A 25350-nucleotide genomic window follows, 5' to 3' on the forward strand; every position below is an offset into this window, starting at 1 on the left:
GTCGCATCTAAGGCTTCTCCATCTGCATGTGCAGAGAAACCCATCTCCTTTTGTCTTCAAGGACTTTGCTATTGTATTTCTCTCTCTCGCACTCTGTTTTTCCCCCTATTGACTCCGTATGTTTTCTGGTTGCTGTTGCTATTTATTATAGTGATAGAAAACAACTGCTTTATTAGGCTCACAGATATTATGGGCCAATAATTCAGATAGGCTACACGAAGAATGCCTTGTTTTTATTCCATAATGTCTAGAACCTCAGGAAGACTTGCTGGTTGGGGGTAATTTAAAGGTTGGGGACTAGAATGTGAGATGGGAAATCTTGTTATGGCTATCTCTGAACAAAACTCTTGCCATAGTTTGCCCCCCCCCCCCTTTTTTTTTTGCCATACTTCACAAGCCTCACATGCAGAATACATGCAAAATACACTAACCCCCTTCTCAGAGACCTGTAATTTACATCCTATCATGATACCAACTCAGGATCTAGTATCCTCACCATCTAAGTCAGATCCATATGCTGTTGAGGTTCCTTGGATATGGTTTCTTGAGAATGATTTCTCTTTAACTGAAGACCTGTGAAGAGACCAGGAATATGCCCCCACGTGATTAACATTCAAGATTGGAAAGGCATGTGTTAATTGCATAGACATTACTGTTCAAAAAGAGGGATAAGGGAGGCATATGGTAATAGTCCACTGCAATTCTGAAACCTAGTGGGGCACATGCTGGCAGTTCCTTGACTAGGGGTCAGTCCTACTGCCTGTACATTGTTCCTAGTTGGCAGTGACTGCTTCTTTTGGTCATTGATTTCACCTTCTGAATCATTCATTTTTTTCCCAAAGGAACTGATCTGTCTTTGCAGCTGAGTAGCCACCTGAACTTGCTTACTGCCTATAGTCATTCAGAAGCATCATATTAGGTAGTTCCTGCCCCTTTCATTGTAAACTGATGTAATTCCTTTAAAAAGTGTGTGGACTTCTGTGTATCAGTTCATAATCTACTCCATCAGATAAAAGCCATACCTACAAATCTCTTAGAGGAGTTTTTCTTACCTTAGGCTCCCTGTGAAGCTACTGCAGAACGATACCTTTAAGATCCTTAGGTAATTTTTTGTCTGAAAGGATCAGTGAGGTACTTAGATCTTTCTGAGATCTTATAGTCCCACTCTAGATTTAAGAAAGAGCCCTGAAGCTCTTTCTTACTGTAAGAACACTTTGCTGGCTGAGAAGAGTATTCTGAGCCCTTTACATTGACTTGAAATTGCTTTTCAAAAGTGACGGCTGATTTTTTAGTACATTTCTCTACTCTCTTAGTTACAAAGGTAGTTAGAAGAAGCCACCTGCTTCTTCAGCATTCTACCTAGAATCTCCTTAGTTCATTAGGTATACATTGCATTTTCCATGTTACTGTAGGTGATAGTTCTGTCAGACTTTTCACTACAGTAGAACTAAGGTCTCCTTTTATTCAGCTTTCCAATAGCATTTTCCTTGCTTGTCATTAAATTCTGACAGCGTGATTGAGGCCCTTTTGCTTTTATTAAATCTCCTCAAGCACCTTTAATTATGTGAGCTCAAACACCAGATGGGCCCTCACCTGTTCCTTAGCTGTACTAGAACTGTTTCCTAACCTGGTGGTTCTCTTCATAATTTACCTTGAGAGCTAATTGAAACACAAATTGCTGGGCACCACCCCTGGAGTTTCTTTTTTCTTTTCTTTTCTTTTTTTTTTTTTTTAAAGATTTTATTTGTTCATTGTAGACAGAGAGAGAGAGAGAGAGGCAGACACAGGCAGAGGGAGAAGCAGGCTCCATGCCGGGAGCCCGACGCGAGACTCGATCCCGGGTCTCCAGGATCATGCCCTGGGCCAAAGGCAGGCGCTAAACCGCTGAGCCACCCAGGGATCCCCACCCCTGGAGTTTCTGTTTCAGGAGGTCTAGAATGGGACTTAGTAATTTGCATTTCTAGCAATTTCCCAGTGATGCTGAGAATATTGATTTGGGGACCAGACTGAGACTCCCTGGTTTGAAACAAGCTGGCACGGGAACAACCCCTTTCTGTCTATGATGTTGCTGTTCACAGCTTTTCTTGATAGGCCTAGTACGGTGTCTTGGAAACAGGATTGCTGTGCGCTGAAGAGTTGGTTAGGAGCCTATCTTAGGGTGGTATGCTGTGCACGTTTTATTGGTGTACCATGTTTGATTTGTCCCTGATATCTTTGGAGTTTTTCTGAGAAATGGAGCAGTAGTGCAGCATCAGCTTCTCAAAATACATTTTCAGCCTTTAAAAAAAAAATCAAGCAAATAGGGCTTGGCAAAGTTTTTCTATTAAGGACCAGATAGTAAATATTTTAGGCTTTGTGGGCAAGATTGTCTCAGCAGCAGCTACTCACCTCTGCCTTTGTGGTGCACAAGCAACCATAGACAGTACATAATGAATGGACTTGTAAAGATTTATTTATAAAAACAGGCAGCTGGCTAATTTGATCTGTGAGCTGGTTTGCCAGTTCCATTTTACTCCTACTTGACTCCACATTCTCTTCAAGCTACTGCTTGCCCCATTGTCTATTTTCTTTAAAACTCTTGGGAAGAGTTGTCTGTATTTTCTCTTCTTTTTATTCACTCAAAAAATTTATCAACTCTTTGTAAAAGATTTTATTTAGAGAGAGTACTTGAGTAGGGGGAGGGGCAAAGGAGAGGGAGAGAGAAAATCATTGGCAGACTCCACTCTGAGCACAGAGCTTGATGCAGGGCTCAATCCCATGACTCAGAGACCATGACCTATGCCAAAACCAAGAGTTGGGTGCTCAACCACTGGGCCACCCAGATGCCCCAAATTTATTGACTTTTTGAACAGGTCACACATTTAAATAGAATTCAAAAGTATTTTAGAGAAGTGTTTTATAATTCAGAAAGTATTAAATATCTTTGCACATATGTTAATATGCATGTATGGAACCATAACTATAGGTTAAATACAAGAGGAATTGCTGATTCAGAAGTGGTATATGTTACTAATTTCAATAAATACTGTCAAATTGATCTTCATAGAAATGGCAGTTTGTATGTTTCTACACCTGTTCTCAGATAGTTTGGTATTTGTCAATTTGAGATGTAAAATATAAAATCTTACAGTTTTAGTTTGTTCTAAATTTTCCTTTTCTGAGACTTGTTTATTCATCTCCTAGCCCATTTTCTTTTCTTCTTCTTCAAGATTTATATATTCTGGAAGGAGAAAGTGCCTGCGCAATTCTTTTGCTTGTGAGTGGGGGCAGGGACAGAGGAAGAGAATCTCAAGCAGACTCTCAGCTGAATGTGGAGCCTACCTTGGGTTTCAGTGCCAGAACTCTGAGATCATGACCTGAGCTGAAACCAAGAGTCAGAGATTTAACCGACTGAGCCACCCATGCCCACCTGACCCATTTTTTTTTATTGGATCGTTGACCTATTGTTTTGACTTGTGGGAACTCTTTCCAGGCTAAGGAAAATAGCTCTGTGTTTGTGAAATAAATTGTAAAATATTTTCCCCAGGTTGTCGTCATCTCTTTTTTTACACTGTAGTGTGATTTTTGTTTGTTACGCATTCATTTTTGAATTTTTATTCTATTCTATTGGCCATCTTTATTTATTTATTTATTTATTTATTTATTTATTTATTTATAAATTATACTTAGATCTCTGTTCTAAAATTATATTTTGAAACTCCCCCATGCTTTCTTGATTCACCTGGAATTTATATTGGTGCAAGGTATAAATGAGATCCAACTTTTCCCCCTCAAATGGTTGTTCTAATACTATCTGTTGAATAATCCTTTTCTTTGCTGTGGGAAATGCTAATGTTTTAAATTGTGTATATAGTTGGGTCTGTTTCCAGCCTTTGTTTTGTTCCAGTAGTGGCTCCTATGAAACTACTATGATTTCAAGGTCAGGGAATATTTCTTTTTTTTTTTTTTTAATTTATTTTTTATTGGTGTTCAATTTACTAACATACAGAATAACCCCCAGTGCCCGTCACCCATTCACTCCCACCTCCAGGAAATATTTCTATTAATTTCTTTATTTTCAGGTTCTATACAAGTTTAGCATATGGAAGGAGTTTAAATGTTTGAAAATAAAGTAAATAACTCAACAGTATAGGGATATAAGTAGATCTTTGTGCCTACTATTCAATTTAATCAGTTTCTTCACTCTTTTATTTTACACTTGGATTTAACCTTGGTTTTCTGTGTTACTTCTTTTGGCTTATTGTGAGGTTTTATTTTTTTTGTATTTGAATGGGTATTTGTTAACTTGTGAGTCTGTTCTTACTAATCTATTTTTGGCCTTAAATTGTGAAAAACTAACAATATGGTGTATCTTTTGCATATAAAGAGAAGTTTGTCATTTCATAATAGCAATCCACAAGATAGTCCATTTGAGACTTGGATTTCCTGAAGTTCTAATATATTGGTTTCATAAGGGTTTGACATGGCAAGATTCATTAGGAGAGGATTTTAAGACTAGGGAATGACCCAGAGAAGAAAATGGTGAATAATGGTGTCTGTCCGTCTAATTTATGATGGGACATTGAGGAAGTGGAAATTAATTCAAAAAAAAAAAAAAAAAAAGAAATTAATTCAAAATAGAAAATGCTTGTGTCTAGAGAATTTGTATGTATATAGTCCTCATTCTTTGCTTGTTTGTCCATAAGTGCTTAATTTTATTTTTATTTGATGCATTATAATCTTTAAAGAGTATCTGAAATAATGTTCTGACATGGTGTATTTTTAAAATCATTATGAACTTAAATTCATACTGACTTCAATAACTGAGATGTTTTTTGAATGTCAGTAAATGATAATACTAAATACTTCACTAATAGAATGAAATTTCCTGTTTCTATAGGCAAATTCGTCACTTCTGAAAATTAAAAATTTTCAAAAACCTTTTGATGATATAGGTTTGGAATATGATGGTTTTCAAAGGAGATCTTAAAGGTGACCCCTGCCAACTTTTAAAATTATTTGAAGCACTTTCCCCAATTTTCATTCACATTTTTTTTCCTGTGTGTTTTATAAATTTAAAATACACCTTTTCCTATGGAGTCATCATTAAGCACAATTCTAAAAGTAGCTCAAAAGTTACTCCCTAAGACTAAAAATAGAGAAGGGGATAAATTTGTAGAATAATTTATATTTTCTCACCTTTCTGTTCATATATAATTCATGTCTGGTTTCTTATGAGGACTTATAAGTAGCGTTATATGTTATATATGTACTTTTGTGACTGGTCCCAGGTAAAATGGTTTTAGTAACCCTTAAATTGACTAAGTTTTTATCTTATATCCCTTGTTTCTTATGTGAAAGAATCATAATGTTTTAAAATATATATATTTGCATATATTTTATACACTCTTCTAAGAGGCATCAGTAGTATACAAACTTTGAACAATATATCTTTGAACAAATATTTGAACAATATATCTTTAAATAGAAAAATTTCAAGTGAATAAAAGTGATTATTTAAAAAATTACATTCAGCAATCAGGGGCAAAAAGAATTGTAAATGCTGCTTATGATTGACAGAACTTGCTTAAGTTTTGATATCTTTCTGGATGTTTCTGTGTAGTGACGTGAATAGAGTCCTGCTTATTCTAATTTGAGCCTATAATTCAGCAGTGTATTGTGGGGGTCTTTTCATTTCAGTGGTTAGAGATTCATTTATTCATTCAATCATATATTCATTCAGTCCTTTTTTCACCCAGTTCAGAGGGTCAGTCAATTCATTCCCATCAGTTGCTTACTCTTTTGTCTGTCATTTACTTATTCCATCAGTCACTCATTCATTCTGCTGGTTAGTAAGTCACATTACTCAGTAGATCAAGCTAGTTAGTCACTTACCCACCTACACATACACTCAAGCAATCAGTTAGCATTTAATCAATCATTAAATCATTAATATAATCGTTTAGTAAAAACTTATGCAGTGCCCATTTTGTGCTATATATAGGATATAATGCTCAGGATATAATGCACAGGATATAATGAAAGCCATGATGTAAGCTATCATTTTTAATATCTTCATCGTATTTTTATTGGCTAAGCATACCATGCATTATCAGATCCTTTTAATGTTATCTAAGTTTTTTTTCATTATTATAAAGTGTTTCATAGAATTCATAGATATGTATCCCATTACTCTTATCTTTTTAAAAGGAACAAATTCTTAGATATTGTTTCTTTCACATCTTTGCCAACACTGGGTTTTGCCAGTCGTCTTTATCTTTGCCAGTCAGATAGGGCAGAAATAATATTTTTATTTACCTTTTTCGGATTATTAATGATAATCAAATTTTCATTTTAGGGAATACTTGTATTTTTTTGTGAAATGCCTATTTATGTTCTTCATCTATTTTCTTAACTGATTAATATGATTATATTAAACCTAATTGATTATATTAAAACTTCGCGGCATATGTTTTTCTCAGAGAAGCTTTTAAAAGCCTTTAGTCTTTATTTTCTGTATTTTTTGCTGAGATGTTAGGTTTGGAAATGATGCACATATACAAAAAGATTTTTTGGTATAGAATTAAAGTGATAGATTTAAAACAGACCAAAAAATGTATTGAAAATATCTAACTTCAGATGTTTAAGGGGGCAAGTAAGAAGAGCAGAAACTAACAGCATTGATTTTTAGAGTATTTACAAACACTTGAAAATATTTTAAGTCATTTTGAAGGAGTAAGATCCAAATAAAAAGAGAAGTTTAATGGAAAAATGAAATAAGGGCAGCCCGGGTGGCTCAGCGGTTTAGCGCCACCTTCAGCCCAGGGCCTGAGCCTGGAGACCCAGGATCGAGTCCCCACCTCAGGCTCCCTGCATGGACCCTGCTTCTTCCTCTGCCTGTGTCTCTGCCTCTCTCTATCTCTCTGTGTCTCTCATGAATAAATAAATAAAATCTTAAAAAAAAAAAAAGGAAAAGTGAAATAAATGCATATACTCATTGCAGAGATTGTTTCCAGTAACAGTTATATGAACTTTGAAGTAATTTTTGGACTTTGTTATGTGTACTTTCAGTAGTTTTCTTTTTTTAATTTTCAAACATTTCCTTAAGGTCAATTTTTTATAAATATCCCGTATGTGCTTAAAAATATATGTTGGGTGGAAGGTTGTAATATATTGTCATTTTTCTAGTGGTTTGTGTCCTGTTTATCAACTTATAGGGCTCTTAGATATTGGAGATATCTACTCCTTTTTTGGTAAATGAATTTCAAATATTTAATCTTCATATCTTTTGGTTTTGTTTATGGTTCCTTTTCTCTAGAGAGATTGAAAATTTAATATATCTTTTTCTTTATTGTACATTTAGAAAACTTGCATGTCTTCACTGTCATTGATGTTTTTAAAAGGTTGGTTATAAGATAGTAAGGAGAAGTAGAGACCAGGGGCAACTGGAGATAGAGATGCATATCCTGCTTAAGGCTTTGAAATTCAAGTGGTTATAGGGACCTTGGGTGGCTCAGCTATTGAGCTTCTGCCTTCAGCCTTGGGTGTGATCCGGAATTCCGGGCTTTGCTGCATGGAGCCTGCTTCTCTCACTACCTATGTCTCTGCCTCTATGTCTCTCATGAATAAATACATAAAATCTTTAAAAAAAATTCAACTGGTTATAAAAAAAAATGCTTTATTAGCCAAAATAAATATGGACCCATATAGCCAATTTGTTTGACTTTTTTTTTTTTTTAATTTTTATTTATTTATGATAGTTACAGAGAGAGAGAGAGGCAGAGACACAGGCAGAGGGAGAAGCAGGCTCCATGCACCGGGAGCCCGATGTGGGATTCGATCCCGGGTCTCCAGGATCGTGCCCTGGGCCAAAGGCAGGCGCCAAACCGCTGCGCCACCCAGGGATCCCTGACTTTTGTTATATGGGTTTTGGGTTTCCTGTTTCTTTTTTAAATTTTTTTTATTTATTTATGATAGTCACAGAGAGAGAGAGAGAGAGAGGGAGAGAGGCAGAGACACAGGCAGAGGGAGAAGCAGGCTCCATGCACCGGGAGCCCGATGTGGGATTCGATCCCGGGTCTCCAGGATTGCGCCCTGGGCCAAAGGCAGGCGCCAAACCGCTGCGCCACCCAGGAATCCCTGGGTTTCCTATTTTGTATAACACAGTTTTTTGTTCCAGGTAAAAGTCCTATCAGAGGTCCTTCCAGTATTTTCATTATTTTATTTTGGACATCTTTTATTTTGTTAAATATTTATAGATTTTTTTTTTAAAAAAGATTTTATTCATTCATGAGAGATAGAGAGATAGTCAGGAGAGATAGGCAGAAGGAGAAGCAGGCTCCTTGTAGGGAGCCCGATGTGGGACTCAATCCCAGAACTCCAGGATCACGCCCTGAGCCGAAGGCAGATGCTTAACCGCTGAGCCACCCAGGTATCCCTAATTTTTTTTTTAAAGATTTATTTATTTATATGTGATAGACATAGAGAGAGGCAGAGACACAGGAGGAGGGAGAAGCAGGCTCCATCCCGGGGGCCCGATGTGGGACTCCAGGATCACGCCCTGGGCCAAAGGCAGGCGCCAAACAGCTGAGCCACCCAGGGATCCCTGCATCCCTAATTTTTTAATATAAAGTATAGATTTAGCATGTTTTCTTTGGTTGTACTGTCAGTTACGCCAGTGTTTGTTGTAAACAAGTATCTTTTTTTACTGTATTGAAATGTCATCATTATCACCTTAAGTTCCCATGTATACTTGGATTTATTTCTGGATGCTGTCTTTGTCCACTGATCTATGTGTATGCCAGTCCTCTTTTGGTTACAGTTTTTTTAATAGTAAGTTTTAATATATAATGGGGTAAATTTCTTTGTCATATTTCTGACAAATATGTCTATGACAAATACGAGAAAGAAAAAATAGGAAAAAGCCACAGGCAGTTCGTAAATATACATGGACAACAAATATACCTAATCCTCACCAATATTTAGGAGAATACAATTAAAACTTCATTCCTTCTTTCCCAGTGTGAGATTTCTAGTAGATGAATCAGTTTACATGTAATTAATGTAGTTAAAATTAGTGTAACTCCATTTTCAAGCAGAAATTGAGGAAGAACAAGTCTTGGACCAAGTAGTCAATAGAGCATAGACCACATCTCCTTTTCTTCTTTTTTTCTTTAATAATAGCATAATTGTATAGAATGGCTGTAGTTAATGCTGTAAATAATCCACCCTTATCCCCTGGAAGCTTCAGTGTGCTTGAGTAAACTTCTGACAGTATTTTTTTTTTTTTTTCCTGACAGTATTTGCATCTCTAACCTACTGACTCTTCTTGGAAATGTAGGAAGTCATGCTTGCAGTGCCTGTGGTGGGCCAGAAGTGCTGTGAAATTAACACTCCTGGGTGCAGCCCTCAGCCACAGACTCTGGACTCTCAGGGCGTGATACTGTATAAATAGAACAGTTGAACATACTTTATACTGTTTCTGAGAGCTTTTCTGAGGGTTAAGCCCACTGTGTTAGCTGATTTAAGAGTGCAGATTTATTGGTTGTCTTGCCTTCCCTATACCACTTCTCTGTTTCTCTGCCATTGTTACCCAAACTTAAAAACTAATATACTTTCTTTTGAATCCTGTATCAGGTTTTACTTCTAGGAATATTAAAATTAAGGCAGTATGACTTTGGGGGTAGTGTGACCAAACTTCAATGAGAAGTTTCATTTTCAGCAGTTTTATTTTTCAGCATGTATGAATTGCTGTATTTTTTTCACCCTCACTGTACATGTGATTGGAAGGGAAAAAAAGGAAAAGGGGAAAAAAAAAAGAAAAGCTCTAGTGTTGTCTAATACAGTGTGAGGAGAAAGGAAAGTGCTTGTCTTTGGGTGAGATTATTTCAGTTTATTGCACTTAATCCTTACAAAAATACTATGAAATAATAGATGAAACTGATTTCAGAGATATATCACAGAGGACAGGATTCAAACCCAGTTGCATTTCAAACTTGGATCCTAAACCAAAGGCTATATATTCTTCATTTTTTTTTCTTTTTATTTTAGTATTTGAAGAAAAAATTTTGAAATATTCTTAACATAAAGTAGAAAATATTAATCTGTATTTGCCATCCAATTTTATTTTATTTTTTTAAAGATTTTTTTTTTTTTTAAGATTTTATTTATTCATGGGAAACACAGAGAGAGAGAGAGAGAGAGAAAGGCAGAGACACAGGCAGAGGGAGAAGCAGGCTCCATGCCAGGAGCCCGACCTGGGACTTGATCCCGGGTCGCCAGGATCACACCCTGGGCTGAAGGCAGCACTAAACCGCTGAGCCCCCCGGGCTGCCCTGCCATCCAATTTTAACAGTATTTGGTTACTTTTTGCTTTAGATCTTATTTTTTTTAAAGAAATAAACATCATAGATTCAGTTGAAACTCCTCTACCTATTCCTACTCCTGTGTCTCGACCCCCATTTAACTCACTAGAGGTAGTCACTAGCCTGAAGTTAGTATCATTTTCATGCATATTTTAAACTTTTACTACATATATGTATCAGTGAATAATATTGTAGTATTAAATCATGAGTTTAAACCTTAAATTGTATCATGCAAAAAAAAAATCAGTCTCTTGCTACAACTTTTTCAACCTCACTTATCTTTATGACAGTCATGTATCGTGTTTTTTTATTATTTTTTTTATTTTTTTAAAAATTTTATTTATTATTTATGATAGTCACAAAGAGAGAGAGAGAGAGAGAGGCAGAGACACAGGCAGAGGGAGAAGCAGGCTCCATGCACCGGGAGCCCGACGTGGGATTCGATCCTGGGTCTCCAGGATCGCGCCCTGGGCCAAAGGCAGGTGCCAAACTGCTGCGCCACCCAGGGATCCCTCCGTGTTTTGATATATAGCTCTAGTTCATTCATAAAATTGATGAATAATATTCTTATTGTAAGAAGATTCTACAGTTTATATATCATTTTTTTCTACTGATCAATATTTAGGTTATTTTATTTTATTATTTTATTAAATTTTCATTTTAATTCTGGTAGTTAACATACAGTGTTATATTAGTTTCAGATGTACAATGTAGTGATTTGACACTTCCGTACATTCCTCAGTGCTGATCAGGACAAGTGCTCTCCTTAATCCCCATCACCTATTTCACTCATTCCTCCACTCACCTCCCCTCCTGTAATAATTTCAGTTTGTTCTCTATGGTTAAGAGTCTGTTTCTTGGTGTGTGTCTCTTTTTTTTTAAACTTTTTTTATTTATTTATGATAGGCACACAGTGAGAGAGAGAGAGAGAGAGAGAGAGAGAGAGGCAGAGACACAGGCAGAGGGAGAAGCAGGCTCCATGCACCGGGAGTCTGACGTGGGATTCGATCCTGGATATCCAGGACCGCGCCCTGGGCCAAAGGCAGGCGCCAAACCGCTGCGCCACCCAGGGATCCCAAGAATCTGTTTCTTGGTGTGTCTCTCTTTTTCCCTAGAAATCCTCCACACCTCATGAATTTGTGTGTCTTCCCTGCACAGGGGCCATACTAACCTCTGTATTGTTCTAATTTTAGTATATATGCTGTCAGAGCAAAGCACTATTTCAAATAATACCACTGTGAATATTATGCAGGAATTTCTGGTTTGTAGGATAGTTATATCTTCTGATTAGTTAAATGTACCCTAACTGCCCTCTAAAACCAGTTGTTTGAAGGGTTCTACGTCCTCTCATCCACACTTGGTATCTTTAGACTCCTTGATTTTGGCAGCCTGATTGGCATGATTTGATATCTTAATTTGCATTTACTTAACTATAAGTGAGATCTACCATCTTCTTTGTTTATTGATCTATTCATATCTTTTGCTTTTTTCATTGGGGTTTCTTTTGCTGATTTTTTTTTTTTTTGTAGTTTCTTTTAGTTTTGTAGCTTGGCTAATTTTAATCAAGAATTGGTACCATTTGACGCCTGTCAGCTTGATAAAAATGTCCTTTTTTGCTGAACTTTCTGTATGATTTTTGTTATATGTCTCTTCTAAGCACTGTATACCTTGATTTTTAAAAAGGAAATCCAGTCTGGTGTACCAGAGTGGCTCAGTTGGTTAAGTGTCTGACTTTGGCTAAGGTCCTGATCTTAGGGTCCCGGGGTCCAGCCTAACATCAGGCTCTGTGCTCAGCCGGGAGTCTCCTTGTCCCTCTGCCCCTCCTCCTGCTTATTCTCTCTCTCGTTCTCTCTTTCAAAAAAAAAAAAAAAAAAAAAAAAAGGCTTAAAAAAAAAAAAGAAATCCAGTCTGATGTTCTTTGTCTTTTATTTTTATTTTTTAAAAAAGATTTATTTATCTATCTTATCTATCTATCTATCTATCTATCTATCTATTTATTTATGACATACAGAGGCAGAGACACAGGCAGAGGGAGAAGCAGGCTCCATGCCGGGAGCCTGACGTGGGACTTGATCCCGGGACTCCAGGATCACGCCCTGGGCCAAAGGCAGGCACCAAACCGCTGAGCTACCCAGGGATCTCCTGTTCTTTGTCTTTTGGAAGGTGAGTTTCATTGGCTTATTATTTACATTTATTGTATTTGTTGACATTTGGACTTAAAAATTTTTTATAGTCCTTTGTTTTGCTTTTAATTTTCTTTTTTTCCTGCATTCTTACAGATTATAAATCTTTTCAATTGTTAACATTTTCTGACATGTATACTTGAATATTCACTTTTATAAAAAAGCCCAAAATTATTTAGTATACCTCTCCTACTAAATAGGCAAGGAAGAATCAAAAGCTATCTTACTTTCATCTAAAGTTTCAGTTTTTCATGTTTCTTTTTAGGTTTTCCATTTTTAAAAACCTGTCAGTATCTAATACCACTTTTACTGTAGTTATAGATCAGAATCTTTAAGAGGAAAATTTTGTAGTAAATATTATGAGCAACTTTTGTTTTTAAATGTACATGAGAGGGGATCCCTGGGTGGCACAGCGGTTTAGCGCCTGCCTTTGGCCCAGGGCGCGATCCTGGAGACCCGGGATCGAATCCCACGTCGGGCTCCCGGTGCATGGAGCCTGCTTCTCCCTCTGCCTGTGTCTCTGCCTCTCTCTCTCTCTGTGACTATCATAAATAAAAATTAAAAAAAAATTAATCTTTAAAAAAAATAAATGTACATGAGAGATGAATTGTAAAATATAAAATAAAATGAGACTTCACTCCCTGAAATTTTCTAATTGAATAACCTGAAAACACTCTTACTAAGAAATGCTAGATGAAATATAACAGACATCCTTTAAGAAAGCTTTTTTTCTTAGGGAGAATTTTGAACATACAAAAGTGTATATATAATGGTATAATGAGCTCTTATGCAGTAATCACTCAGCTGCAATAGCCCTTATTACCTGTGGCCATTTCTGTGCCAACTGCTTTCGCCATTAATGTGTTATTTTGAAGCACATTGTAGACATATCATTTCTTCCATTAATATTTCAGTCTGCGTCTCTAAAATACAAGAACACCTTTTAAAAGTAAAAACATCACAATTCCTTAATATCTTTAAATAATCAGCAAGCAGTCAAATTTCTGAATATTTGATATGCCATAAATGGCTTTTTTAAATGGTTTTGTTTTCTTTTTTTAAACTAGGATCTAAATGAGGTCCACACATTGTGATTTTACAGTCTTTTAATATTTCCTACATCCCTTGTCTTTTTTCTTTAGTAACCATGTTGGTTATAGTTTTCCACACTCTAGATTTTGCTGATCCCATTTTCATGGTGTAGTTTAAGGTGTTCCTCTGTTCTCTGTGTTGCCTGTAAATTGGTATTTTGCAGACTTGATTATATTCAAAATTGTCCTATACCACCTGAAAATGTTTTCTTACATATTCTTGTCTTACTGTTATTTTTTTTTTTTTTTTTACTTTTTTCAGCTGATTACCTTCAGAATTCCCCTTTCCCTTGGAAATTTGGATTTCTATAGCATTGTTTCTTGTTCTTTACCTTCACTGCATGTCCCTTTCCCTAACAGTATCCTGTCACATCTACCCTAGGGTCTAGAGGAAGTATTTACAGTGCTGTTTCCATAGGGTAATATTTATCACCCTAATACAAAAAACAAAAATCTTGTCCTTTGGGATTAATATGATACAGTATATTATCATCCTCAGTCTCTCAAGTTGTCCTCTGCTGTCCTTTACTTGCCTACTCCTATGTTATTAGTTGAGAACTTTTGGCATCTAACTTGGTTTTCCTCTAAACTCCCTTTTCTGACATTATCATAGGTTATGTCATTATCCGGGTGAAGAACTCCCCTAAAGATACCTTCAAGTTTCTTAATATATTTGACTCTGCAGTGTCATCCACACTCGACAGCAGTACTGCTTTCTCATGACCTCATTCTACTGAAGCCCTGTTATCATCTCAAGTTACTCCATCTCTGAAGTTGTATCAACTTCATATTCTCTCGGTATGTTCTCTTGTACTTTTTAGGTCTTTTATATTGTATTCCTGTGCCCTAATGCAGGAACCTAAAATGACAGAAGTTTTATTCTTTCCACCTCAATCCTTTTCTCCAGTTAGTTTTGTTTTTTTTTTTAAGATTTTATTTATTCATGAGAGACAGAGAGAGAGGCAGAGACACAGGCAGAGGGAGAAGCAGGCTCCATGCAGGGAGCCCGATGTGGGACTTGATCCTGGGACTCTGGGATGACGCCCTGGGCCAAAGGCAGGTGCTAAACCGCTGAGCCACCCAGGGATCCCCCAAGAAATCATTCTTAATTCCTCATATATCAAGCTGATTACCATGAATCTTCTTATAGGTGCTCATGTTCCAAATATCTAAAATCCACTTTCCTTTCAAACTTACTTTTCTGTCTTGGTGCTTAGCTACTCTTTCTTTATACTTAGTTGCTGAAACAGAAATCTCAAATTCAAATTAGATTCTTCCCTTGCCTTCACACAGTTAGTAATAGGGTGGATCTATGCGGGAAGTCTAGGTAGTACACACGTTCTGTCCTTTCACCCTGTGTATTCTATTACAGTTCCTGCAACACTTTATGTATTCTTTTGTATATGTCCATATTATTTCCTTTCTAGCCAAGAAATGGCTGTCACTATACTTGGATGTTTGACTATGATTTAGGGAGGTATTGCGTTAGATGTAATTGGCCAAATGCGAACTTTAAAAGTATGTTTGGCAGCCACATATCTGGTAGAAAGAGCTTTTGAGGCAGAGTGTTATCTTTCTTTTGGAAAATGTTGAATGTGTAAATGAACATGAGGTAATTTGAATGAGGTCAGATGATACCATAATATGTAAACAGAAAAGTGATGGAATATATTTAGACTAGAAAATTTGACATGAATAAGTTTAAAAATTACAGAATTTCTTATAAGCTAACAAGTATGGTACATACCTGTTTTATATAGGTTTTGGCTGAATTACTCCTAAAATATCTTTGTAAAGAGAGGGGAAATATATAGGTAAGCACAGTATAATGACATTTTATCTTGTTTTTGTCAAGGATTCATAAAGCAACATTTTATATTTTACTGTATCACAGGAAATTTCTTTGATGGTTATGGATTATTGTGGTATAGTCTCCAAAATAAGCTCTATTCTGTGAACATTGGCTTTAAGCGATTTTTTTTCTACTTCTATTTTTTTATAAATAATAATAGAGAATAGTGGAAACCAATATACACTTAAAGGGAACATGGCTAAATTTCAACAAATAGAATATATTCCAAATATTAGCAATTAGCAATCATTGCAAAAAATATTTTATGAAATGTATACCAGAGTTGTTTTAAGGTGGCCAGAGGCCAATTAAGACATTTTAAATAGTATAGCAAAGAAAAATTCTACTTAACTAAAGAGGTGATAGAAGCAAAAACTAAGGGAAAGAACACTGATGCCGGAAAATAGGTTTTTAGGAAAGGATCCTTTTATTTTAGTGTATAGTAAAGCCAGTTTCTTAAACTGACTAAAAGGTGAGGCTAAAAAACAATTGATATTTCTTGCTATTCCCTTTTTAGCTGTCATTCCTCAAGTGTCAGTTTAGCCTTTGAGGAGTGTAGGGATACAGAAAAAGAGGTCCATTAATTCTATAGCATGCTATTAGTGTAATTCTCAGTGTTTCTTTGTCATTACTGTGGGAAATTTGATAAAGAATATCTGAGACAAAAAAACATCGGAGACTTTTTTTTAACAATAGTTGTTGAAAAGTAGATCCAAATTCTTGCTAATGATTTCTGTTGAAGACATGATGTTCCCGTTACCATTGACAAGACGTTCATATTGGACTTTCTCTGCCCTTGTGCAATTCACACATTATGTAACTTTTCTTGGCTGATACTATACTTGTATGTTTGATTATGGTTTAGGGAGATATTGCGTTAGATGTAATTGGCCAAATGTGAACTTTAAAAGTATGTTTGGCAGCTACATATCCGGTAGAAACCAACAAATCTAAAGTAGGAATGAGAAGAAGTAAGGACAACAGAAGTCTGTTTTGATGCTAACAGGTATCTGAGGGAATTGTTTCACATTTTCTGTCTAAGAACAGGCATACTTTTTAAAAAACTATTTTAATCAGTCCTAATTCACATACCATATATTTTGCCCCTAACCATACGTTTTTGTTTTAAATTGTAGAAGCAAAACTAGAATCTATATGAAAGTGAGTAGTGAGAAATTGTGTTTAGATATTATTCCCAACTACTTTAGTGTGTAGGTTTTATGCTTTTCTCAAACCATTCCCAAAGAATGGTTTCTAGGCTTATTGGGTTAGGATAAGGGATTATGAAGATGACAACCATTTGTCTTCTTGAATGGTATTATAGACGAGGAACAGAAGGAAAGTTCTCCATGTTATAGATTTTTCCATTCATAACTTTTCCTCACTAGTTTCTGTGATTTGAGCTAAGAAACCATATCAGATCAAACAACAGGCTTAAAGAGTGAGAGTATTTTTGTGCTGTACTTCAGTATTTTTGCCTCTTTTATCAGAAGCTGCTAAAATTAGTAATTATCCCTAAGGATAAAAATTGGTGAGGGAATGTCTTTTTGGATGCATTTCTTTTCAAAAACAAATGTACTTTTGTGGGAAATTCTTTTGATTTAAGTCTGTTTGGGCTTAAGGTAACATATCTTTTTGACTGAGTTTGCATGTAAGCAGTACTTTGTATAAATGCAGAATAAGGGAGCCCTGGAAAAGCAGCAGTTCAAAGAAAAGATTTATTTACTAAAGTGTTTTAAAAGTTGAGATTTGGATAAGCTTATCAGTTTGGTTTGGCTGCATATAACCAAAAATACAAGATTTTTGTGTTTCTCTCAAGTAAAAGAAGTGTGAAACTAGATTATGCTGGACGTTTGGCTCCATGATTATTAGTTACCAGCTGTCTTTTTCTTTTCCTGACCTTTATCCTGACCATTATCAGGATCACCTTGTGGTTGCAAGAGGGCCATTATAGCTCCAACCATGGTATGTATGTTCATTCTGTATAGCCTAAAGGAGGAAGGGGCAACAAAAAAGAATGCTACTTCACAGCTAAATCAGCAAAGAGTGGGATTATTGCATCATAGTGTGGATATATGTGTAGCAGGGCCCAGTGGGTACAAGAGCATCTGGCCCCTGGGGTCCCAAACAGACAAGTTCTGCCCCCTCAATGCTGACAGAATCCTAAGGCCAGGGGATCCCTGGGTGGCTCAGCGGTTTGGCACCTGCCTTTGGCCCAGGGTATGATCCTTGAGACCCGGGATCAAGTCTCACATCAGGCTTCCTGCATGGAGCCTTCTTCTCCCTCTGCCTGTGTCTCTGCCCACCCCCCCCCTCCGTCTCTCATGAATAAATAAATAAAATCTTAAAAAAAAAAATCCTAAGACAGAGAGACAAGAGATGGTAAAACAAAGTAATTTATTTCAGTGAGGCCAACCCTGGGAAGACTGCGGGCTGACCTCTCAAAGACTACTTCCAAAGTCCTGAAAATACTTGCAGGTTTATGTGGGACAGAGGTAGGTGGGTACATGTATGTGGACAGTAAAAGTCAAATTGATCCTTGTCTTGGGATCAGTTCCCCGGGATCTTGCTGGTGTCATGGCAGTCATTTTTGTTGGAGGGAGATTTTGGTTCCCATTATGGGATGCTCCCCACCCCCCCCCCCCCGCCCCGGGGTCTTTTGCCTTTTGCCTAAATTAAAAAATAAGCTGGAAAGAATTTAGTCAGTGGAAACTACAGACTCAGGTCAAGTGGAAGTAATTAAAGTCCTCTCTCACTTGTATAATTTTGTGAGAAACTGCCAGTTTTGCAGGATAGTCACTCAGTTTAACATTCCTACCAGCAGTGAGAGTTCCAGTTTCTCTACAACTTTGGTGTCATTAGCTTTTTAAAATATTTGCCATCCTAATGGATGTGTGTTGGTATCTCATGGTTTTAATTTGTGTTTTCCTGAATTGATGGTATGTAGCAGGTTTTCATGTGGTTTTGGGCAGTTTTTAAAATCTCCGTTTGTTAAGTTTGTTTAAATATTTTGGCCTTTTTAAAATTATTGGATTATAAGAGTTTCTTCTGTATTCTAAATACAAATCCTTTGATATCTGTATGTATTGCATATATTTTGTCCCCGTCTGGCCTATTCATTTTCTGAACAGTCTTTTGATGAGCAGAAACTAAGTTCTAGTAATATCTAACTTGTCACTTTTTAAAAAAAAATGCCTAGTATTTTGTGTCTTGTCTAAGCTAAGAAACCATTATAACTCTGAAGTTGACCAATTGACTGTGTGTGGTTCTACTTCTGGACTGCCTCTTCTGTTCCATTTATCTATTTGTGTATTCTTGTGGCAATACCATATGTATTGATTTTGTAGTTTTATAGACAATCTGGAAATCAGGTAGTGTAAATCATTCAACTTTGTTCCTTTAAAATTTTTTTTTTGACTTTTATAGATCCTTTGCATTTCTTTTTTTTTTTTTAAAGATTTTATTTATTTATTTGAGAATAGGGACTGAGAGCGAGTGAGAGAGAGAGAGAGAGAGAGAGAGAGAGAAAGAGCGAGCGAGTGAGCATGCACTTGTGCCAGGGGAGGGCGAGAGGGAGAGGGAGAAACAGGCTCTCCCGCGATCAGGGAGCCCAATTTAGGGCTCCATCCCAGGACACTAGGATCATGAGCCAAAGGCAGACACTAAATCATCCAAGCCACCCAGGCTGCTGCTAGATCCTTTGCATTTCTATGTACATTTTAGATTTACCTTTTCAATTTTAGTATTTTAAAATGCCTGATGGGATTTTGATTGGGATTGCATTAAATCTGTATATCAATTTGGGGAGAACTGACAGATTAGCAAGATAAAATCTTCTAGTCCATAAAAATTATTTAGGTTTTCTTTAATTTTTCTAAAGATTATACTTTTTTTTTAAGGTTTTATTTATTTATTCATGAGAGACAGAGAGCGAGAGAGGCACAGACATAGGCAGGGGGAGAAACAGGCTCCATGCAGGGAGCCGGATGTGGGACTGGATCCCAGGACTCCAGGATCATGCCCTGGGCTGAAGGCAGATGCTCAACCACTTTTCATCTCATGTTAAATTAAGAACATCTTTCATCAACTATATCTTTCCATATTTCATTTTCTGATCCTGTCATGACTGGTATCTTCAAAATTTTATTTTGCAGTTGTTTGTTGTTGGTATGTATTTTAGAATGGAGCTTTTATTCAGGTATGGTGAGGCCAATAGATCAGGAGATAATTACCATTGATAAGGTAATTGTTACATTCACAAATCCCAAGAGGAGGGCTTATGCTGTGCCGGGGAGGGGCGGGGCGGGGGGTGGGGGGGCGGCACACACAAAGGGAAACAACAGGATCAGTCTGGAGGCAGAGAGAGTGAGGGGAAGATGTGGGGAAGAGATGTTATTGTGTTTTTTGTGGGACACATCAGATGTGGCAAGGTAAGCTTGTTGAGGATTGACTAGTCTGAATGATTTTAGTGGGTCCTGAGGCATAGAAGCTGTCCTAGTTGTCTTAATACCTGGTCCTAGGAGGACTAAGGCCCAGGATGTAAAGAACTTGGTAGAGGAGGTGGTTGGAGCTGTGGGCTCTGGACTGGTTGATTTGTACAGGAAAGGTGCACTCTTAGGGAAGTTCTCTACTATCTTCAGGAATTGGCGAGGCATGGAAGGGGCAGTCCCTCCAGGATTGGCAAGGCCTAATGATAAAGCATAAAAAATATAGAATAAAGACATAATTAAAACAGAATAGAATAAACTTGGTTTGGGTTGTTTTGTGATATATCGCATGATATTGGTAAGTTCACTTTAGGTTCTAGTAAATTCTTTGTAGAATTGTATGGATTTTCTGTGTACACTATCGTGTTGTCTGTATGTAAAGATAGTATTACTTCTTTATTTTCAGTCTTTATGTCCTTTAGTTCTCTTTCTTACCTAATTGCATTGGATAGAGCCTCCAGTACTGATTAGAAACAATGATACTGGACATCCTTGCCTTATTTCTGATTTTACAGAGAAAGCATTCAATATTTAATCATTAGGGATCCCTGGGTGGCGCAGCGGTTTGGCGCCTGCCTTTGGCCTAGGGCGCGATCCTGGAGACCCAGGATCGATTCCCACGTCGGGCTCCTGGTGCATGGAGCCTGCTTCTCTCTGCCTGTGTCTCTGCCTCTCTTTCTCTCTCTGTGACTATCATAAATAAATAAAAATTAAAAAAATAAGAACACCTTTAATATTTAATCATTAAGTGTGATGTTAGTTTAAAATTGTTTATGGATGTTCTTTATTGAGAAACTTCCCTTCTTTTCCTAATTTGTTGATTTTATCATAAATTGCTTTTGACTTTTGTCAAATGCTTTTATTGCAACAATTCAAATGATCATGTGGTTTTGCTCTGTTATTGTGTTAATAAGGTAAATTACTTTGATTCACTTTCAGATGTTAAACCAACCTGCATTTCTGGGACTAACCCCAGTTGGTCTTGATTTTTTTGACTTTTTTAATGTGTTGCTGCTTCTATGTTCTATTGTTTTGCTGTGTTCATGAGAAACATTTGTCTTTTGTGATACTCACATCTGGTTTTGGCATCAGGGTAATGATTAGAAAATGAAATGATTTGGGAAGTATTTCCTGCTTCTCTATTTTTGGTAAGAGTTTATATAGAATTGGTATTATTTTTGTTTTTCCTTAAATGTTGACAGACTTTACCATTTACCAGTAAAGTTGATTTGGCCTGGACTTTTCTTTGTGGATAGTTTTTTTTTTTTTTTTTTTTAAGATTTTAAAAATATCTTGGATATTTTAGGGAGAGAGAGGGAGATAGCATGGTGAGGGAGGTGGTGAGGGTGCTCCCCTATGAGCAGGAGCCTGATGTGGGGCTTTGTCCCAGGACTCAGGGATCATGACCTGAGCTGACAGCAGATGTTTAACCCACTGAGCTACCCAGGTGCCCTTTGGATAGATTTTTAATGAAAAATTTAATTCATTGAATAGATATGATGCAATTAATGTTTTCTATTTCTTCCTATGTCAGTTTTGGTAATTTCTATCTTCCATGGCATTTGTCCATTACATCTAAGTTGTTGACATCATTTGGCATAAATTATTATAGCCCCCTTTCCAATTACTATCTATAAGATTTGTAGTGATGTTGTTTTTATTCCTGCTAATGATAATTTGTGCCTTTTTTCTTTCAAAATTGATTCTACTTAAAAATTTATAAATTTTATTAGTTGCTGCTCTTCATTCCTACTTTACTTTTTTCTTTTTTTATTTGTTAAGCTCCTTAGGAAGTTTAGATCATTGACTCCAGATCATCTTTCTTAATGTAACTACACATTTAAAACTACACATTTCCCTTTAAATACCATGTACGCTGTATCTTAAAATTTTTATTTTTTTAATGATTTTTCTTTTTTAGTATGTAGTAACCTTTTTATTCCTCCACTAACCAAAAAGATAAGTGTAAACATTGTTTTCTCCATTTTCTTTGGGTAGTTTATCAATTCTTAACATTTTCTTGAAAATATTTTGTGGTCGGAGCTCAGAAGTCAAGTAAATCTTAAAAAAAAATTTTTTTTTTAAGATTTTATTTTTTTCATGAGAGATACAGAGGCGCAGAGACACAGGCAGAGGGAGAAGCAGCTCTGTGCAGGGAGCCCGATGTGGAACTCGATCCCCGGACTCCAGGACCACACCCCGAGCCAAAGAGACACTCAACTGCTGAGCTACCCAGGTGTCCCTTAAAAAAAGTTTTTAAGGCTATATTTCTTCCAGCTTTATGTCCATAAATTCCCGTTGTGTCCGATGCCCTGCTTCACTTCCAAGACATAGAATGTTTCCTGGTACATAGAATGCACTCAGAAGTATTTATGAATGAATAAAAGAATGAATTGGTTTTCCTAATACCTCTTTACAGTCTCCTTAAATCTCTGCTCTCCATTTTGTATGAGGGCTATAATTTTGTCTGGAGAACCAATCAAATTGAAAAGGGTGTTCCCATAAGCTGAAGCTCTGATATTGTTTAGTATCTATCTAATCAGAGTATGTTCCCCTGGAATGTAGCCCTGATTAGGCTTACTAACAGTTTTTCTGATAAAAAGGGAAGTCAAAGAGTCATTGTTCTGAGAAGAAGAAACAGACAAATTTGGGACATTGGAAAAAGAAATGAGCTGCTTACCTTGGAACTTGCCAGAGAAACTGTTTGGCTTCACCATCTCATCTCCTCCAACTCTTGAGTCCTGTGATTTCTCCAGTGAGATGTGAACTGGCCTCATTCCTTAAAATTATGGGAGTTCTGTCTCTCTTTAGACATCTGTCCTATCCAAACACCTTTAAAAAAAAAATTTATTTATTTGAGAGAGAGAGTGTGCTTGAGCCACACATGTAGACCACAAGTGGGGGGAGGGGCATAAGGAGAGGGAGAAGCAGACTTCCTGCTGAGTGTGGAGTCCCTCCTGGAGCTCGATCTGAGAACCCTAAGATTATGACAGGAGCTGAAATCAAGAGTCAGGTGCCTAACTGACTGAGTCTCCCAGGAACCCCTCAAAGCAACCTCTTAGGATCTTTGTTTTTTCTTTCTTTTTTTTTTTTTTAAGATTTTATCTTTTATTTATTCATAGAGAGAGGCAGAGTCACAGGCAGAGGGAGAAGCAGGCTCCATGCAGGGAACCCGACGTGGGACTCGGTCCCGGGTCTCCAGGATCACACCCCAGGCTGCAGGTGGCGCTAAACTGCTGCACCACCGGAGCTGCCCCTCTTAGGCTCTTTGTATTTCATTGTGTTAATATTTGCTCCACCATTTTCCTTTTCCATTTTTGAGTATTTGTGTTCTCTTTCCAATTCGGTCTTGAACTACTTACTTAATAGAGTTATTTTAGCTTCCTACCCTAAAATCTTAGATCTGTGCTAATAGTAACTACCAACCACGTGTGACTATAAAACTTAAAGTAATACAGTTAGGTAGTTAAACTTCATATCTCAGTAGTAATGGCCACATTTCAAGTATTCTGTAATAACGTATGTCTGGCAAGTATTATATTGTGCAATGCAGTTACAGAGCATTTCCTTTATCTTGGAAAGTTCTGTTGGCATGGTGATCTACATCTTATGTTTTATTTTTTGTTGTGAATATTCCATATTCTGTTTCTCTGAATTAATTTCCTTTTATGAATTTCATCACGTGATTTTCTTCATTCTTTAAACATCTTTAGATACGTGCTTAATTTCATCATTTAAAAATTAATGTGTATTTAAGATAAATAACCATGTGAATATTGTCTTAGCTTTGCTCCATTTGTATGTACAACTGTATTCAAATGTTAACACTTTTCATAATGTACTTAAAAATTTATGCGTCAACTTAGTTTAAAAGAGATTTTCCCCCTTTTAAGTTGGCCGATTATGGTTGGTTGTTTTTTGACATTATTTTATTATTTATAAGACTGTTGCATATTCTGTTTTTTAAAATATGAGATTTTCCTCCATCCTGGTACATAAACTTATATGCAGTGTCCATTATGTATCTTGAAAATCGATCTATTTCAGCATATGATAAAGCTGTTTCAGCTTTCATAGATAAAATTTTAGAAAAATTGTAAGCTGAAATCTAATTTCACCATTCCTGATTTGCTCTGAATGAATTAGAGTTGAAAATCATGAAAGATTGAACTTTGATTTGTAATCCAGTCTGAGATGATACATCTCTTCATTTTTTTATTATCATCTCTTCATTTTTAATATTAATTGATGTACATTTGTTTCGATTTAGCACTTTTCTCATATTTAAAGCAACTTTTTTATACCCTATGATTTGTGTTTGCAAACTGAATTGCTGAAATGTTAGAGACAAGGAAGCAAACCCTCTGTTATGTCAACTGCTATATCCTTAGCATCTGGAATAGTGCCTAGCCCATCACTAGTGTTGAAGTTTGAGAGAGCTCATTTGATAATGTCACTTTCCAGAATGTAGTTACAAATTGGAAAAAGAGAAATGGCAGGTGAGTGAGTGTAAGTAGATATCAGTTTTTTTTTTTTTTTTTTATTGACAGATCTGTTGGGGAACACAATTTTAGTGAGAGGAACAAAGGTCCTTAAAGTATTCCAGAAGTAACAGTGTGTACAAATAGCCCTGGGATGGCTGGAAGTAAAAGACCTTCTCTTTCATAGTTAGCAGTGCCTTTAAAATGTTAAGGCACTATTGAGGAAGCAGAATGCCTCCTTCTAGTTAGCTCTTTGAGATCTGGGGCAAGAACCTGTGGTGTGCAGTCACTCATCTTGAAGTCACCAAAGATATGTCATTATTCCTGCTTTAGTGAGAAGTTAGTGTATTTTTGCATCAAATACTGAATAGTTCTTTTATTTATTTTTTTAAGATTTATTTATTTATTTATGATAGACATAGAGAGAGGCAGAGACACAGGAGGAGGGAGAAGCAGGTTCCATGCTGGGAGCCTGACGTGGGACTCGATCCCGGGTCTCCAGGATTGCGCCCTGGGCCGAAGGCAGGCACTAAACCGCTGAGCCACCCAGGGATCCCCTGAATAGTTCTTTTAAAGGTTGCTTGTATTTCCGTGGTTTTTGAAATGTATTTAATCCCTGTTTTCTGAGATAGTTTATTGATTTTGTTGACCTTTTAAAGAATCAGCCCTGGTTTCATTGATCTGTTCTATTTTTTTACTTTCTGTATAATTTATTTCTGCTGTAATCTTTGTTATCTTATGCTGGGTTTAGGTTTTGTTTGTTCTTTTACTAGCTCCCTTAGGTTTATGGTTAAGTTATTTGATATTTTTCTTGCTTCTTGAGTTAGCTTGTATTACTATGAACTTGCTTATTAAACTTCCCTACTTGGAGGAGGGAAACAGGTATCCAGATCCAGGAGGCACAGAGACCCCC

General features: G+C 36.6%; 1 protein-coding gene, 1 long non-coding RNA gene and 1 other non-coding gene across 6 annotated transcripts in view; 1 reads left to right on the forward strand and 2 right to left on the reverse strand.

The window, feature by feature from the left end:
* The window catches only part of JAK2 (Janus kinase 2), a 117427-nt gene that overhangs the window by 7195 nt on the left and 84882 nt on the right, over positions 1–25350 (forward strand). The window contains exon 1 of one of the 4 annotated variants that reach the window (XM_072840382.1): positions 12355–12506. The exons of the other annotated variants lie outside the window; for them this stretch is intronic. The gene's annotated coding sequence lies outside the window, so the exon portion shown is untranslated. Of the gene's footprint in view, positions 1–12354; positions 12507–25350 lie in introns of those variants that run through there. 4 annotated transcript variants of the gene reach the window in all.
* LOC140641177 (uncharacterized) lies at positions 199–23530 on the reverse strand. The gene is made up of 4 exons (XR_012037695.1): positions 23319–23530; positions 22637–22788; positions 13350–13449; positions 199–573 (listed from the first exon to the last, which is right to left on the reverse strand). It is a non-coding gene; the product is annotated as an uncharacterized lncRNA (long non-coding RNA).
* LOC140608892 (U6 spliceosomal RNA) lies at positions 11457–11561 on the reverse strand. The gene has a single exon (XR_012010894.1). It is a non-coding gene; the product is annotated as a U6 spliceosomal RNA (small nuclear RNA).

The sequence above is a fragment of the Canis lupus genome, chromosome 1 (assembly GCF_048164855.1).
Source record: "Canis lupus baileyi chromosome 1, mCanLup2.hap1, whole genome shotgun sequence".
Classification (NCBI taxonomy): Eukaryota; Metazoa; Chordata; class Mammalia; order Carnivora; family Canidae; genus Canis; species Canis lupus.